Source organism: Mesoplodon densirostris, chromosome 5 (assembly GCF_025265405.1).
Source record: "Mesoplodon densirostris isolate mMesDen1 chromosome 5, mMesDen1 primary haplotype, whole genome shotgun sequence".
Classification (NCBI taxonomy): domain Eukaryota; kingdom Metazoa; phylum Chordata; class Mammalia; order Artiodactyla; family Ziphiidae; genus Mesoplodon; species Mesoplodon densirostris.
In genome coordinates, this window is record NC_082665.1 from 2,301,237 (window position 1) to 2,319,017 (window position 17,781).

Here is a 17,781-nt window from a genome sequence, read left to right on the forward strand (position 1 = left end):
CAAAAACCAACCAAAACGTTCGGGAAATGCCTATTTTCCCCACATCCACTGAAAGGCAGATTTCCCCTGGATCTGAGAACATTTGAGCCTCACAGCTGCAAAGAAACCTGCTAGTCTCTGCGGGGAGCAGAGAAGACGGCGGGGTGGAAGATTAGAGAAGTAGCTTTGTTTCACTGAGGGGCGGGGGGAACTCCTTGGACCCTCCACTCAGCGGGACACGCAAGGCTGCACATCTCAGCCTGGGGGAGAACGGCCCGCCCAGCTCTCCAGCTCCAGCGAAATGTTTCCAGTAGACAACACCCCAACTTCTGAACTCCGTTTTTTAAAAGATTTTGCAAATTAACAAGATTCTGTAAATGAGCAGCGAGTAATAAATTTGGGGCTGTAAAAATGTGAAACCATGCAGAAGTGCACAGTAAGAAGGGAAGTGTCTGCCGCGGCCCCGTCCCACCCCCAGGCCGACAGCTGTGGAGTCTGGTGTCTCTTCTTCTGACGCTTGTAGTTTTCAAATGTGGTGATTTCAGATGATCACACTTTGTGATACTGTAGACTCTGTAACTTGCCTTTTTCCCTCCATGCTCTGTGCTATGGACTGAATGGTTTCGTCTCCCCCCAGATTCATCGTTGAAATCCCAGTCATATCCAGTGGGCGGCATTTGAGGTGGGGTCTTTGGGAGGTGATTAGGTCATGAGGGTGGAGCTCCTTATAAAAGGGACCCCAGAGAGCTCCCTGCCCCTTCTACCATGGGAGGACCCAGTGCCAAGATGGCTGGCTGTGAACTAGGAAGTGGGTTCTCACCAGACGCTGAATCTGCCAGCACCTTGATCTTTTTTTTTTTTAATTATGTCTTTTTATTTATTTATTTATTTATTTATTTATTTATGGCTGCATTGGGTCTTCATTGCTGCACGCTGGCTTTCTCTAGTTGCGGCGAGCGGAGGCTACTCTTCGTTGCGGGGTGCGGGCTTCTCACTGCAGTGGTTTCTCTTGTTGCGAAGCATGGGCTCTAGGCCCGCGGGCTTCAGTAGTTGTGGCTCGTGAGCTCAGTGGTTGTGGCTTACGGGCTCTAGAGCGCACGCTCAGTAGCTGTGGCATGTGGGATCTTTCTGGACCAGGGATCGAAACTGTGTCCCCCTGCACGAGCAGGCGGATTCTTAACCATTGCGTCACCAGGGAAGTCCCAGCACCTTGACCTTGAACTTCCAGCATCTAGAACTGTGAGAAGTAAAGGTCTGTTCTCATCAGCCCCCAGTCTATGGGAGTCTGTGATAGCAGCCTGAGTGGACTAAGCACTATAGCAGGAGAGTCTTTCGGGTCAGTACAAACCTCTCCTCTTCTGCCAAAGTAGTGGAGACCACGGAGAGCACTGCCTGGGTTCGAACCCTGGCCTCGCCACCAACGAGCTGTGTGACCCTGAGGAAGTTACGCACCTCTCTGAGCCTCCATTTCCTCATCTGTACAGTGGGGAAGACAAGGTGAAATGAGCGAATTGTGCAAAGTACCTGGATGAGGGACCGGTCCAGGGCCCAGTAGTGTTAGCATCAGCATCACCGATTTCATTCTTGTAAAGTCAGCTGCAGAGTATTTCATCGTATGGATGCATTAATGGCCGAAGAAATGGCCATTCGGCCGGCGGAAGCAGGAGTGCCAGCCGATCGGCCCCCCTCCTCTCTCAGCAGACTCAGCGTCCGGCGCAGGCAAAGCAGGCTGGCCAAGGGAGGCACCGTGAGCCCCACGTGTAATTTAATTGTTCTAGTTCCACGTTTAAAAAGTGAAAGGTGAGGGCGTCCCTGGTGGCGCAGTGGTTGAGAATCCGCCTGCCGATGCAGGGGACACGGGTTCGTGCCCCGGTCTGGGAAGATCCCACATGCCGCGGAGCGGCTAGGCCTGTGAGCCATGGCCGCTGAGCCTGCGCGTCCGGAGCCTGTGCTCCACAGCGGGAGAGGCCACAACAGTGAGAGGCCCGCGTACCGCAAAAAAAAAAAAAAAAAAAAAGTGAAAGGTGAAATTCACTTTAATGATGTATTTTTATTTAACCCAATATAGCCAAGATATCATTTTAACATGCAGTCAATATTAAAAAGGCAATCATGAGATGTTGTATATCACCCCTTGGTCTGGGTCTTTGAAGTCCGTGTATGTTTTTAATTCTCACGGCCCCTCGGCTTTCGAGGGCTCAGCACCTGCATGTGGGCCGCGGGGTCTCACGTTGGACCGTCGGGCTCTGTCGCTCCTGTTACTCACATGACATTTGTGGCAGAAGAAAGCTCTTGACCACCCTGACCAGGGAGACACTACAGACCCAGAAATCAATCTGCTGTGACAGCCTGACGGATTCCAGCATCGAGTGTGAAGCACTGGGGTCGGGCACACGACGTATCAGAACAAGAACTCTAATGTCCCCGGTCCTTGCCCGTCTCCTGAAGCTCAGGCTTAGGACAGACAAACTGCAGTACCTTCCATGCGTTGAAAAGGAGCAAATTTTCAAATTTCGAGGCCAGCCAAGGTGGGGAGGGGTCCCTGGATAAACAACTAACCCAACCCCACTCTTCTGCAGCCAGAGCTTAGGAAGAGGGGAGCCCACAGAGAGTGCAGACTTGGAGACCGCGGGCCTGAGATGCACGGCCCTGAACTCCCATCCTCTCTCCCCACCACAGGGAAGGAGGAAGGCTCTGCTGGGGAGCAGCTCACCAGCCCCGCCCTTACCTGTGGGCCCCGCCCTTACCTGTGTGCTCTGGGCGCCAGCCTGCAGGACCGTGCCTCGGTGCCTCCGGAGCACGGTATGCACCGGAGTCCCACGAGGTGGCTTTTATCCTGCCCTCAGCCCCGCCCAGTTGGCCAGGAAGGAGCTGCAAGGAGGCTGGGAGGGAGGATCCTGCTTCCTGCCTGGGTCCAGGGAGGGGCGCTTTTCACCAGTGACCCAAACTCTGTGCCCTACGAGCCAGGAAGGTAGGAGCGGCCAGGAGCGCGGCCTGGGGCAGCCGCTGCAGGGCCCAGGACAGAGGGAGCTGCTGCCCACGGCCAGCTGGACCCGCCCCCGAGGAGGCGGGGGGCCATCCGGGAAGAGACCGTGGCTGTCGTCTCCTCCTTCTTCTTTTCGGAGACTGAAAGCTGGGGCCTGACCAGCCCCCCACACTGAAAGAACAAGTACAGGTCAGCAGCCTAGAGCCGCCAAGGCATGGACAGCAGTGAGAAGGGGGGACAGAGAAACGGGGAAAGGCCAACCGCTTTCCACCAAATTCAGGCCAAAGGTCAAGGATACTCACAGCTCCTGGAAAACGGCTACCCTGCGAAGTGGCGGAAGACACTGGACAGACGTCCTGCCAGGCGGGCCCAGCGCGGAGCACCGGCAGAAGCAGCGTCTCCCGGCGGCACTTGGCTCCGCCCAGGCGTGGCCACACCGCACGTGGGGTGGGGGCCGACGCTCCACACACCTGCTCCCCGCCCCGCCCTCGGCCAAGGCACCCCTCCCGCCCACGTGTGCACCACGCACGCACCCCACCCCGCAAGCCGGGCTGCCCTCCGGCCCCTCTCCCGACCTTCACGCGTGCCCCTCGCCGTCTGCAGCGAGCCGGGGCCCCCGCTGTCCGGTGAGACCATGACGGTGCCGGGCCTCTGCCGGGGCCCCACTGAACCGAGAGCAAACCCCCAGCCTGGCTGCTGGGCCCGCTGTCCGTACTCCACTGCTCCCCACCCGCTGTGCTGTGTCCGTCCTGCCGTCCCTCAGCCCGTCTGTCCCCGCTCCAGCGCGCTCCTGCTGGGGCCCTTTACCTCCTGCCCCTCCCCCGAGGAGGGGCTGTCTGTTCCCCCGCAGCGTCCACCCCACCGTCACTCTGACACACCCCCAGCTAGGTTCCTTGCAGCACCTGTCACCCGGCATTTTGGTGTCTGTCTGTCTGTCTGCACCACCTCGGCGCCACCGCCCACTGGAACGTCGCCCTGGGAACCGAGAAGGGCCCTATAAATCGACGAAGAACGGATGGCCCGAAGGTGGGGCTTCGCGCGCATCTCATGTCGATCCGTGCTGCCTCCCCGGGGCCCGGGGCCTCCACAGGCAGCGAGGCCTGCAGGCGTTCGCCCACCCCGACCCCAAGCGGCACGTGGCCCGTGGCCTCCACTACGGTTAGCGATTGCTGGACGCGATCTGTGACGGACGCGCCGCAGGCTTGGCGCTGCGCCTCCCTCCCCCACCTGGGCACGTGACCTCCTGCAGGGGTGGCCCGCCTAGGGGCCTGGGCAGGTGCACAGTCATGGTGACCGGGTCCTATCCTCACTGACAAACCACAGTGGACACCAAGGCCTCCAAACCCAAAGAGCAACAGACCCTCCCAGCCGCCCCGGAAACCCCAGATCAGAGTCTGTCTTTACTGCAAAGCATTAAACGGCAGGTCCTTTGTGAGCAGCATGGCTTCTGAGAAAGACAACACGTGTTGCTCGCTGGTTGAGATATTTTTCTAGCACGTCCAACACGAGGTACCTAGAGCAGAGAAAAAACACCCAAATGGATGTCCCATGTCCCCCACGTTCTGCTGGCACCAGCCACTAAAACTCCCTCCTTCCTCAAGTTTTCGCTCCCCACACCCTGATCCGGGGTGTGAGGATTTTCTTTTACTAAAGAGGAAATCGTTTTCACTAGACAGCATTTACCCCAAATAAAGAAGCCTGCATCCTCTCAACAATCTATCAAGTGTTTGTTAAACCTTCACAAAAACAGCATCAAGATACAGAGAAATCATAAAGGACTATCCTGACACTCGGACCTACTGCTGGTCTCCCGCGACGTCCCCCTGCGCTCCTGGAATGTTCTCCACCACACGCCCACCTCCCCAGACACCCACCGGCCCATCCCCAGACTCCAGAGATCAGGGGTCACAAGCATGACCCCTGGAGACTCCTCAGAGAACCAACAGCCAGGGGCTGGTTACTGATTAACAGAAGCACAACCATCAACTGAAAACAAGCTGTCGGTGGCCGCCAAACAGCGGGAGCTGCTCTGAAGTCCGTGATAAAGCCCTGATAAAGCCAAGTTCCTGGCATCACAGAGCCAGGATGGGACGGGCAGCCCTGAGCCCCACCCTCCCACAGGGGGACACACACACGCCCACAGAAGAATGAGCCGGTGGGGGAAGCTGCCCTGGGAAGGGTCCCCACGCTTGGGGGTGCAGGCGAGGGTGAATGTGGTGGTCACAGCTGGTTGTGGACTTCAGCACCCGCTGGGCTGCTGCAATCAGAACTGTATGGGCGTCTGGGATAGAGAAAGAACAGGATAAAAAGGCAGGCCGTGGGCTTCCCTGGTGGCGCAGTGGTTGAGAGTCCGCCTGCCGATGCAGGGGACACGGGTTCGTGCCCCGGTCCGGGAAGATCCCACATGCCGCAGAGTGGCTGGGCCCGTGAGCCATGGCCGCTGAGCCTGCGCATCCGGAGCCTGTGCTCCACAGCGGAAGAGGCCACAACAGTGAGAGGCCCGCGTACCGCAAAAAAAAAAAAAAAAAAGAGCAGTCTAAAATTCCAGCTGTCTGCTAGACGTACAGGAGACAAGCTAAGACGCGATGTCACAGAAAGACAGACACTGAAGGCAAAGGAAAGACACGCAGACAAACACCCATGGGCAGAACGATGGCGTGGCACAGTAAGATGGAGAAGCAGACTTGAAGCAGGGAGGCCCTAAGCCATGAAGGGGGCTGGCACACGGGGACAAGTGGTTCTGAACCGGTGCCCACCACATGGCTGGAGGACACCGCCTGGCCACCGGAAGGAGCTCTGGCGTGTTCCAGGGGAGAGAGACCAGGTGGAGACGGCTGACCCGACAGGATGGCAACCAAGCAGGGCAGGTGGGCAGAAGCAGGTACACTGACGGGGAGCCCGCGTGCAGGGGCGTCGGGAGCAGGTGCCAGGCAGGGGAACGCCGCGGGGAGGGGAGGTCTCAGGGCATCTTACTGTCACTCCTAGTAGAGAAACAAAAGACATTATCCAGAAGGAGGGGACCCAGGATCTGACATAAAGCTACTCGTGTTAGGTGACCACTAAGGCCAAACACATTTTCCCATCTATCGGGTCAGCACCAGCAAACACAAAACAAAACACCAGAAAGGCTACGAGCAGACACCACATACAGAATCAGTGAGTGTATTTATGTATGGGCACCATTCTATCTGTATTTACCCTTGAAATACACACAATAGGAACAGCACTAATCCAAACACATGGATCATATCAGTCAACACAAATGGGCTAAGATCAGCTACAAAAAGGGATATATTTTCATACTGGCTTGTGAAAAAAAATTCAGCTCTGCTAGGTGTAACAGAATACCTCAACCAAAACAATTCATCAGGGTCGAAAAGAATGAATAAATATATACTGGGAAATGCCCCCAAAATAGGGTTCAAAATCTTGATATCAGAGAATAAAATATCAGGCACGTGAAATTAGTGAGACAACAGAGGACTATTTATAATTCTAGAAACTGAAATTCTCAAGGAAGATATAAGTTTAATATCTATGTACCAAATAATGCAGCTTTACTTTTCATAAGGCAGAAATTACAGGGATGCCATAGAAACAAATCGAAGCATGCTAATAATAGATGTTATGCATCTCTTTTAATCCAAGAAGGAACAGTGGTCAAGAACTAAGAGAGACCACAGACGACGCAGCAGCAAGACACAGGAGTGGATCTTTAGGACAGGTAGCCAACCCTGCACTTGATAAGAGAAGGCACACGTTCTCTCAATTGCTCATAGAAGCATTCATGAACAGTGCCCATAAATGAAGCAACAAAGAAATTTTCAACAAATCCCAAACAGTAATTAAAACACAAACAGGGCTTCCCTGGTGGCGCAGTGGTTGAGAGTCCACCTGCCGGTGCAGGGGACGTGGGTTCGTGCCCCAGTCCGGGGGGATCCCACATGCCGCGGAGCGGCTGGGCCCGTGAGCCTATGCGTCCAGAGCCTGTGCTCCGCAACAGGAGAGGCCACGGCAGTGAGAGGCCCACGTACTGCAAAAAAAAAAAAAAAATACACAAACAATATTGCCTAGAAATCAGGAAACAGAAAAGGCCTTTTTCCCACCCCACCGCCCGCCCCAAATATGAATATTTTCCTCTTAGACGCTCCTCTCCAGGGGAAGTAGAAACCCAAACTGCAGAATTTCTAGAAAACATAATGAAAACTAAAGCAGTGCTTGGAGGAAAATTTATCACATTAAATACTTTAAATCTTTAGAAATGAGAGCATGAAAATAAGAGAGTTAAGCCTCCAATTCAGAAAGTTAGAATTACAAAAGTAACTGAAGGAATTAATAAGGTAAAAGCAAAAAGTGAGTTAGAAAAAAAAAGCATTATAATAGTTAAATCTTTAAAAACTGGTTTTCAAAAAAATTCCCTGGTGGCGCAGTGGTTGAGAATCTGCCTGCCAATGCAAGGGACACGGGTTTGAGCCCTGGTCTGGGAAGATCCCACGTGCTGCAGAGCAGCTAAGCCCCTGAGCCACAACTACTGAGCCTGCGCGTCTGGAGCCTGTGCTCTGCAACGGGAGAGGCCGCAATAGTGAGAGGCCCGCGCACCGTGATGAAGAGTGGCCCCTGCTCGCCGCAACTGGAGAAAGCCCTCACACAGAAACGAAGACCCAACACAGCCAAAAATAAATAAATATTTTTTTTAATTAATAAAACAGATACACCCCCTAGAGCAATAAAAATACATAAAATAAGAAAAGAGAGAAAAACCATCAAAAAATAAAGTTTTTAAAAAATCACGGAAATAATTGTACATCTCTATGCAAATAAACTTGAAAACTTGGATGACGTGGATAATTTTCTAAGAGAAAAAAATTTACAGAAACAGTGACCACAGAAAAGATAGAAAGTCTGAACAGACCTAGGTTTTTTTTGTTTTTGGCGGTACGCGGGCCTCTCACCGCCGTGGCCTCTCCCGTTGCGGAGCACAGGCTCCGGACGCGCAGGCCCAGCGGCCATGGCGCACAGGCCCAGCCGCTCCGCGGCATGTGGGATCCTCCCAGACTGGGGCATGAACCTGTGTCCCCTGCATCGGCAGGCGGACTCCCAACCACTACGCCACCAGGGAAGCCCCAGACCTAGTTTTATAGAATTAAAAGAGTTGTCTGTCAGAGTTACCTCTAATGAAAGATACCAAACCCAGATGACTCAGAGGAGAAATCTACCAATCCTATAAGAACAGATTATCTTGACACAACTTAACATTCTCCAGAACACAGAGAAGGAAGGAAATTTCCAAATGCCTTTTTATGAAGGAAGTGTGATGCTGAATCCACAATGTGAGAGAGCAGAAAGAAGGGAACTTGTCTAAATCAACAGTTCTCAAGTGTGATGTGAGGACCCCGGGGTGGGGTGGGAGGAGTCTGAGAGTCGTCTGTTTTCCAAGCACATACTTGGTGAAGCAGAATTTTCATCGCATAGCTCCACCAAGCAACACAGTAAAACAGACTGAATGCAGAAGCAGATATTTCAGGGGTCTCCTATTAGCTCAGATGCCTGAGAGATTAATTACATTGTAGAAATATAAAATAATGGCCCTCTCCTCATTACATTTTTTTTTCAGTTTTGGAAAATACAGTTCTTCTTCATTAAAAAATGCTATTTATGTTAACATGTAATGGGTTTATTGCTGCTCTTTTAAATGAATTATTAAATAAAATTTTTTAATGTTCTGTGTTGATTTCTAAACGATTACCTATCAAGAGCAGGGTTTCTCAGCTGCAGCACTATTGACATTTGGGACCAGATACTCTTCTGTCAGGGGACTGTCCTGTGCATTGTAGGACATTCGGCAGCATCCCTAACTTCTACCCACTGGATGCCAGTAGAGATGCCCCACCATGCCAGTGTGTCAACCAAAAGCATCTCTGATGTTGCCAAATGTCCCCTTGGGTGGGGGAAGGATCACCCCCAGCTGAGAACCACAGTAGATGTAACTCACAAAAACAAAAGCTTTTTAGGGTCCTCAATAATTTTTTAAGAGTGTAAAGAGACCAAAAGTTTGAGACCCACTGCTCTTTACTTACAAATATAAGTACAAAAATTCCTCTAAAATTAGCAAACAGAATCTAACAGCACATTAAAAAGATAATGCATCATGACCAAGTGAGGTCTGCTCCATGAATGCAAGGATGGTTTGATAGTAGGAAATCTATTAATAAAATCCATTATATTTCTTTAAAAAGAATTCTGGGCAGATAATTTAACAAAATCTAACCTCACTCCCTGACAAGAACACTCAATAAAGTAGGAGCAATTTAAAATGATTACATACACTCATTATATGCTTCCCCTTAAGATGATAGACTCACCCTATGCTTCTCCGTGAGGTGATAACATCTAAGACTCCAAATCAGCATTTACTTGATGGAGAAACACAAGAGGCATCCAGCAAACATCAGGAAAAAGACAAGACGCCTGTTACTTAACAGGCCAATCAGATACGTGAACACAGACTGGACATTCTCAATAAATATACCTTAGCAAACTGATTCCAGTCACATAGTTAAAAAAAACCCCAAAACATCATGACCACATTTGGTTTATGCCAGGACACAGGAATGGTCTACCATAGAAAATCAATTAGTCTAGTGATTGTCAACAGAGACAAAAGAAGAAAAACAACACGATTATTTCATGAGATTCAGGAAAAGCAGCTGATGATGCCCAGCAACACCCATAACTGTCTAAGGACGTCCGGCATCAAGGCCCCTACTCCCCAGAAAGCTCACTGCAGCCACGGTGATAAGACAAGGAAAGAAATAAGAGAAATCAGGGTTAAAAAGAAGGAAACCAGCTTTTGTCACTTGTAGGTGATATGACTGTCTACACAGAAAATCCAGGAAGTTCTTGAGACAGGTTATTGGCGATAGCAAGGGGGCAGCGAGGGTTCCGGCATGTGGGCAGCCGGGCAGGGCCTCCCTCCTCCCAGGTCTGCTCCCAGCCAGCAGCTCCCCGGAGAGAAGCTCACGTCGCTGGGGGAACCAGGAAGACAGCACAGCAGTCCTAACCCCGAGAAGGGGCCACACGTGCGCCACCCGACAGGCACTCACGGACCAGGCCTCTCTCCAGCATCTGTGCTGGGCTGTGCAAGCTGGACTGTCCCTTGCCTACCTTGGTCCTGGGGTTTCTATGTTTCCATGGACACGCTTCCTAATTTCAATTCACACACAAGCCAGTGTGAAACAACTTCAGGCAAGGCCAGAGCCAAGTGCGCGAGACGGCTGTGGGAACTCGCGGTTCCAGAAGGCGCTTCCCCGGACGCCCATCCCCGCTCGTCCTGTTCCAGGCCCAGGCCAGCCGGCGGCAAGCGTCCTGGTGCTCAGGCACAGCGCTTGAGAGGATTCTTCCACTTTCAGTTCTATTCACCGAGAGATAAGGAGAAGCCAGGCAGACGGCGTCTGTGGGACACGGTGGCCTTGTGGCCAAGCAGAGCCAGATGGAGGCCCCGGCCCGTTTCTGCTTCTGCTGTGCTTGCACTTTAGATACTTGAAGGACCCGGCTTTGCTACCGAACGCTGGTGACCAGGCGATAAAGCGCGTGTAACCACGTGTGCGCACAGCCCTTTATATGTGTACCAACGACAGGAACGCGGCCTGGAATGTTCCAGAAAACAGACCCTCCTCAGTGGAGAGGGAATCCGGCCCAGGCCACTGTCCATGTAGAGCCTACCCACGCCCACCCCTCCAACTTACAAACATCACCAGCCAGAGACTCCACACGGGCAGGGGGCAAAGTCCACCTTCCAGCAGGTCAGGCATCTGGGCCGGGCGGGCCGCTCAGACACTGCAGAGCCTCGAGGCCCATCACCACCTCCCAGAGGACTGTCCCCACTGCGCTTACCCAGCACCCCCAGCCCCTCAATACAAGAATGAGTGTGCCAGTTATGATACTTTCTGAGACACACGAACACATCTCAAGTCTTGAAAGCACACTCTGGCTCTAAGAAACCGATAACCGGGCAACTGTGCTCTGAAACCGTCACCCAGACTCCTTATAAAGCGTGTGCGCGTGTGTGCGTATGTGTATATACAGCCATGCCCTTTAGAACATGCATAAAAGAGGAAGCTAACTCTTTTTAAATGAGGTAGATCTATGTGTAGTAAAAGACCCCCAAGCAAGTTAAAATGAAGTTGCACAGCTGGATATCATGACACACAAACACATTTTTAGAAGCTCTGTGCCTGTGTGTTCTTACGTGTATTTTGACAAGCTCTGAAAGGATAAACCACAAACCAGTTATAGTGGTTCCCTCCAGGAAGAAGGGTGGGATTTGGGAGGGAGTAAAGAATGGAATTTTGATTACTTATTAGGTTTGGTTCTGTGTTTAACTTTTATAAGCACGTATCGCTTCTTTAATTAAGATTTAAATATTAACAAAAAATTACCTGCTGGCTTATAAACCTCCAACCTTCTGTCTCTCCAGCGGTTACGAAGTCTAAACAATTATGCTGAACACTGTTAAGACTGTTTTTTAAGGGAAAAAGCTTATCCTGCAGGATACCAGGCTCCTCCAGACACAACTTGGCCCGTCGAAGTCTGAGCCCTTTGCTCAGCCCCTCGTGTCGCCTTTAGAGCAAAGAGAACCTGTCCTCAAACACGGCCATGCAGGGGGCTGCACAGGGGGGCCTCCCACCTCGGCCGCCCTCACAGCCCCTCCCCCTGCCCCCCTCCCTCCACCCCCTGGACTGAGTTCTGAGTCTGCAGTCCACGTGGGCCACAGCGGGGGAGGGAAAGGCACTGTTTCAGCATCAGTACCTAAGAAAGACTAAGGGAAACCTTCCAGTCATCTTAAAACTTGTAAGAAAAGTTAATGGAAAACTCGTGGGAGCTAAAATTGCAATAAGCTATGTAGGAGAGATGTTTTGTTTGTTCTACCATTCATCAGTGAGGGGGCCACAGAGCCAGCCGCTAAGCATGCTGCCTTGGGACCACGTTGGAGGCGGGCGTTCTCAGGTCCCAGAGCCCAAGGGTCCGCACAGCCGAGGTCCTAGCGCTCTCCCGGCTTCTCCCCCAGCCTCTCCCTCCTGGGCAGCAACCGCACATCCTGCACGGCTGGCGCAGGACCTGACGACCAACACAAGTGTCCACCAGGGTGCCAGGGGCCACCAGGGACAGGACCACATACACCTGCCCTCGGGGCACGGCAGGGCTCTGAACCCCAGGGGGCCACTCGTGAGCACAGGCAAAGGACTCATCCTGAGCCTGCGTCCTCATCAGAAAAACACAAGTAACATTCGCTCCGCACTATGGGAAGAGAACTGAACAGTGAGGGATGTTTAAGTGCTCAGCTCAGAGCCGACATGCGTGATAGCAATGATAAGAGTGATGGATGAGGGGCGTCCCTGGTGGCGCAGTGGTTAAGAATCCGCCTGCCAGTGCAGGAGACACGGGTTAGAGCCCTGGTCCGGGAAGATCCCACATGCCGTGGAACAACTAAGCCCGCAAGCCACAACTACTGAGCCTGCGCTCTAGAGCCCACGAGCCACAACTATGGAGCCCGCGCGCCACAACCACTGAAGCCCGTGCGCCTAGAGCCTGCACTCCCAGCAAGAGAAGCCACCACAATGAGAAGCCCGTGCACTGCAACAAAGAGTAGCCCCCGGTCACCACAACTAGAGACAGCCCGCGTGCAGCAATGAAGACCCAACGCAGCCAAAAGTAAAATAAATAATTTTTTAAAAATAAAATAAATGTTAAAAAAAAAAAAGCGTGATGGATGAGCCCCGCTGCCCCCCACCCTGGTCCACTCACCTCATCCTTCCACTCATCAAACCACACTGGGGTTTGTAACTTCCATTTCTCTGATGACTAATTAAGTTGCACATCTTTTCAGATGTTTATTAGACATTTGGACATCTTTTGAGAGGTGCCAGTTCAAGTCACAAACGAATGATTTGCTTTAAATTTCAATACTGATGATTACTAGCTGGGGCGGCAGGGGCGGGGGTTATATCTTTCCTGCCTCTAAAAAGTGGTAAGTCGTACATGCGTAACTGAAAAGTCATTTCTTTTTGTAAATGTTGAGTTAATCTTGCTGGATGCTTGGTTATAAGTCTGACTGTCCCGGAGCTGAAAAGCACGTCTCCACTTGCCACTCTTCTCCCCGTCCCTTTTCCCAGCCCTCAATTGCTGAAGAACTTAAAAGAGGGAGAGCAAACTGATTTCCATCTCCAACCTCCCCCAATCCCATCTTTCTGGGAGAGGTCTGGTTGATGACCAGGGCCCCCCGGTCACTGTCCTCCAGAAACAAACCAGTGTTGACGATACATGCCTGCCGCGTAGGACGTGACATGCTTCACACATCAAAAGGCTCTTGGTGCCACCCACAGCCCCCGTGGCCATCGCAGGCCACATCATGGGCAGTGGCAGTTAGAGGGAGAGAATCCTTTTAGCCCCAAGTATAGTTCACCCACTGCCAGATGATATTCAAAAGGAAAGGAATACATGGAGAGCTCAACTTTAGGATACAAATGTAGTATGATTTTCTTTTGCACAGAACAGAAGCTTGCAACAATTTAACAGCTAAAACCACAAGCTGTGTACTCAATCAATAATGAGCAAAAAAAGCAAATAAAGTTTTGTTGATTCAGAATGTTGGAAGGTGAGCTACCTGCTCAGAGAACGGGGTAGCTGACAGCTGCCATGTGGTCACATTTATATTTCCAGTTATCCAATGAGCACTCATAGTAAAATACTTAATTATAAAGAGACACTAAACAGAGTCATTTTAACTGCAATGCTCCACTCATACATTTAAGCAACATTATTTTCAATAAGTCATGACGATAAATATAAAAAGCATGCGACTGACACAGGCTTGCGTTCATCCTGTTCACATCCCCAGAGCTTGTTCTTAACCGGCTAGGCTAGTCGCTATCAGAACACCGTGTAACTATTACACACGAGGGGAAACTGCCTGCCCACCAGGAGCTGGGATCCCAGTGAAACTTGTAAACTTCCAAACATAATGGCTGGACTCGCTCTCTGCAGAAAGCACTTTAAGTGACAGATGTCTCCTGGGTCCAAAGAAGAAATGGCAGGGGGAGGCCTTCTGGTCAAGGCTGGATTAATACAAAAGGAACCTGTCACTCAGTCACCTAACGCGGCAGATCCCTGAGAATGCGTCTGCGCGCAGAAGGTGAGGTCAGCGTGGAGCCTGAAAGGCAGGACCTGGACGGCCCGAAGCCAGGACACGGGAGCACGGGAGAGGGCCGGGTCACTGGCGGTCACTCTGCGGCCAGGTTCTGTCCTCAGCCCCAGAGGAACCAAGGCCACCTGACCAGTGCTCTCTGCCACAGCTGCCGACGACCACTGAGCTTCCCGGAGGAACTACCCACAGGAGCAGAACATCCTGATGGTAAACATGCTCCCTGACCTCCAGGCCACAGTCCAGCCCTGGACGACTCGGCTGGACAGCTACGTCCATCTCCAAAGACTCACGGACTTCCAGGTCTGCTAACAAAAGCCGGGTCCAGCTCTGCTAGGGGGCCGCCCATTCTTCACTTCCCGAGATGCCCTCCACCCAGCAGCAGTTTTAGCTTGGCCCCTTCACTCATCCCTCCAGGAACGAACAGAAGGGGAACCGTACCGGGACTTTTTCATTTGTATTCTGATTACAATAAATATCCTTTGGCTGTAAGAAAACTTTAAAGTGTATACCCCTTTAAGAAAATCCAACAATGTGTTAAGGCCCGGCTGTGCCCTGCTCAGTCCCTTCAATGTCACTGAAGCTGGATCAGCGAGCCTGGCTCTCAAGGCGATAGACTTCCGTGTCTGCCGACAGTCAGGTCCAGACCACTGGGGCAGGACCCACTCCAGGGCTGCTCCAGGGAACAGGAATAAACACACATGTGCACACACACGCACACACGCACGCGGCTCAAGCATCAGGTGCCTCCCTCTCCTGACTCACCGCGGCCCAGGGTCAGCAGGGTCAGCGGGGTGAGCAATCGTCCTCAGAGGTTTCCAACTTGAAGGCCTGAGAGTTAAAGACAAACACAAATGTACTTAGGCAGGACTGGAAAAATACTCAGTGAATAAACTACACGCAGTTACTTTAAAATCAAAAAGACTGCACATCAGGGAAGCAGACAGTTATGAATGAACTTGATTCAGGTCCCGATGACCTGAATGGTCCACTAACTTAAGCAAACACCAGGGACACAGCCTATCAGGCCTTTCCAAGTGCTGTTCCTTCCCCCCGCCTGATAAGGAGGCCCAACAGATGGCCCATAAATGAACAGGAGAGATGCAGAGACCACACCCCAGGACAGACAGCGAAGCAATTTCAACCTCCCCTGCAGGCTCGCAGGAACAGCTGAAGGTAGGCCACCTCCTGGATGGATGGACAAGGAGCAGAACAGCCTCCAGGCCTCCCGGCCCCTCTGGGCGCTGAGGCTCCCTGCCGACCTCGCCTGCACTCTCCTCCCTCCCAAACCCACTAACCCTGCGGGAGGGGCTCTCCCCAGGCCAGCCCAGTCTGCCATTGATAAAGCCAAACCCAGGCCGACTGGCTAATTTTAGTCCTTGTTTCTGTTTGTTTGTTTTGAATTGTGGTAAAATACACATACACATCACCATTTAAACCATTTTACAGTGAACAGTTCCGTGGGGTTAAGTCCATTCACACTGATGTGGAGCCATCACCACTGTCCATCCACAGAACTTTCCATCTTCCCGAACTGAAACTCTGTCCCCATGAAACACTCACTCCCATCCCCTCCCCAGGCCCTGTCCCCCACCGTCCTGCTGTCTGTCCCTATGAACTTGATGACTCTAAGGACCTCATATAAATGGAGTCACACAGTATTTGTCCTTTTGTGTCTGGCTTATTTCACTGAACATAATGTCCTCAATGTTCATTCAGGTCATAGCATGTGTCATAACTTTGCTTTTAAGGCTGAATAATATTACACTGTATGCAAATACAACATTTTTTTTCTTCTATAAACCTTATAGCTTTAGCTTTCGTATTTAGGTCTGGGCAACCAGACCATTCTGAGTTAATTTTTAATACGGGACAAAGTCGGGCGAAGGTTCACTGTTTTTGCACATAGCTGTCCAATAGTCCTGGCACCAGCTGTTGAAAACACTATCACTTTCCCATTGAATTATGTTGAAACTTTTGTTGGAAATCAATTTACTATAAATGTGTGGGTGAGTCTCTGGAATCTACTCCGTTCCAATGGTCTGCATGTATACATTTTTGCCATTCCACAACGTCTAGATTACCACAGAAGTAGAGGAAGTCTTAAAGCCAGGCACTCTTTTCTTTGCCTCTTCAAAATTATTGGAGCTCTCCTAGGTCCTTAGATTTCCAATGTAAATTTTAGAATAAGCTTGTAAATTTCTACAAAAAGCCTTGCCAGGATTTTGATTGTGATTGCACTGAATCTATATAACAGTTTTGGTAGAATTGACATTTTAGTAACATTGGGTCCTGTGGTCCATTAACATAGTATAGCTCCCCATTTATTTAGGTCTGCTTTAATTTCTCTTGGCACTATTTTGTTATATTTATCCCTAAGAATTTCACTTTTTTTTTTTGTGGTACGCGGGCCTCTCACTGTTGTGGCCTCTCCCGTTGCGGAGCACAGGCTCCGGACGCGCAGGCTCAGCGGCCATGGCTCATGGGCCTAGCCGCTCGGCGGCATGTGGGATCTTCCTGGACCGGGGCATGAACCCGTGTCCCCTGCATCGGCAGGTGGACTCTCAACGGCTGCACCATCAGGGAAGCCCAGGAATTTCATATTTTTGATGCTACTGTAAATGGTGTTTTGTTACAGCTTTTAACTATTCGGTGCTAGTATGTAGAAATAAAATTAATTTTGTTATAATGACCTTGTGTCCTGTAAATTCACCAAACTCACCTACTGGTTCTAGTAACTTTGTGCATTTCTTAGGATTTTCCACATAGGCCATCATGGCATCTGTGAGTATAGATATTTTTACTTCTTTTTTCCCCTTCTGTATGTCTTTTCTTTCTTTTTCTTGCCTTATTCTTCTAGTATAATGTTGAATAAGAGTGGTGAATAAGAGCAGATGTCCTTGCCTTGCTCCCAATATAGAAGGAAAGCTTCAGTCTTTCACCATTATGTAGGATGTTAGCTGTAGGTTTTTCATAGATGCCCTTTATTAGACTGAGGCCATCTACTTCTAGTTTGCTGAGAGATTTTTTTTTTTTTTACCACAAATGAGTATTAAATGCTTTTTTTTTTTTTTGCTGAGATAGTCATATGGTTTTCTTTTTTGTCTGTTAATAAAGTGAACTATAATGACTGATTTTGAATGTTAAACCAACTTTGCATTCCTGGGATAAATCTCACTTCGTTATGGTGCAGTAGACTTTTTACATATTGCTGGGTTTGTTTTGCTAAAATTTTCTAATTCAGGCAGGATTTTGTTCATGATGGATATTGGTCCATAGCCTGTGTGGTTTTGGTACCAGGGTGATGCTGGCCTCATAAAATGAGCTACGAATTGGTACTATTTCCTCCTTAAATGTTTGATAGAATTCATCAATGATGTCATCTGGGCCAAGAGTTTTCTTTGTTAGAAGGTTTTTATATACAAATTGAATTTTTTGATAGATTCAGGGTTATTTGGGTTATTTTTTTTTTTTTTTTTTGCGGTACGCGGGCCTCTCACTGTTGCGGCCTCTCCCGTTGCGGAGCACAGGCTCCGGACGCGCAGGCTCAGCGGCCATGGCTCATGGGCCTAGCCGCTCCGTGGCATGTGGGATCTTCCCGGACCGGGGCATGAAC

General features: G+C 50.5%; 1 protein-coding gene across 1 annotated transcript in view; it reads right to left on the reverse strand.

Annotated features, from left to right (window-relative positions):
* Positions 1-14,999, reverse strand: part of AGPAT3 (1-acylglycerol-3-phosphate O-acyltransferase 3) — a 63,151-nt gene extending 48,152 nt beyond the window's left edge. Inside the window, exon 1 of the mRNA XM_060099698.1 lies at positions 14,931-14,999. The gene's annotated coding sequence lies outside the window, so the exon portion shown is untranslated. The remainder of the gene's footprint in view (positions 1-14,930) is intronic.
* Positions 15,000-17,781: the final 2,782 nt, after the last annotated feature.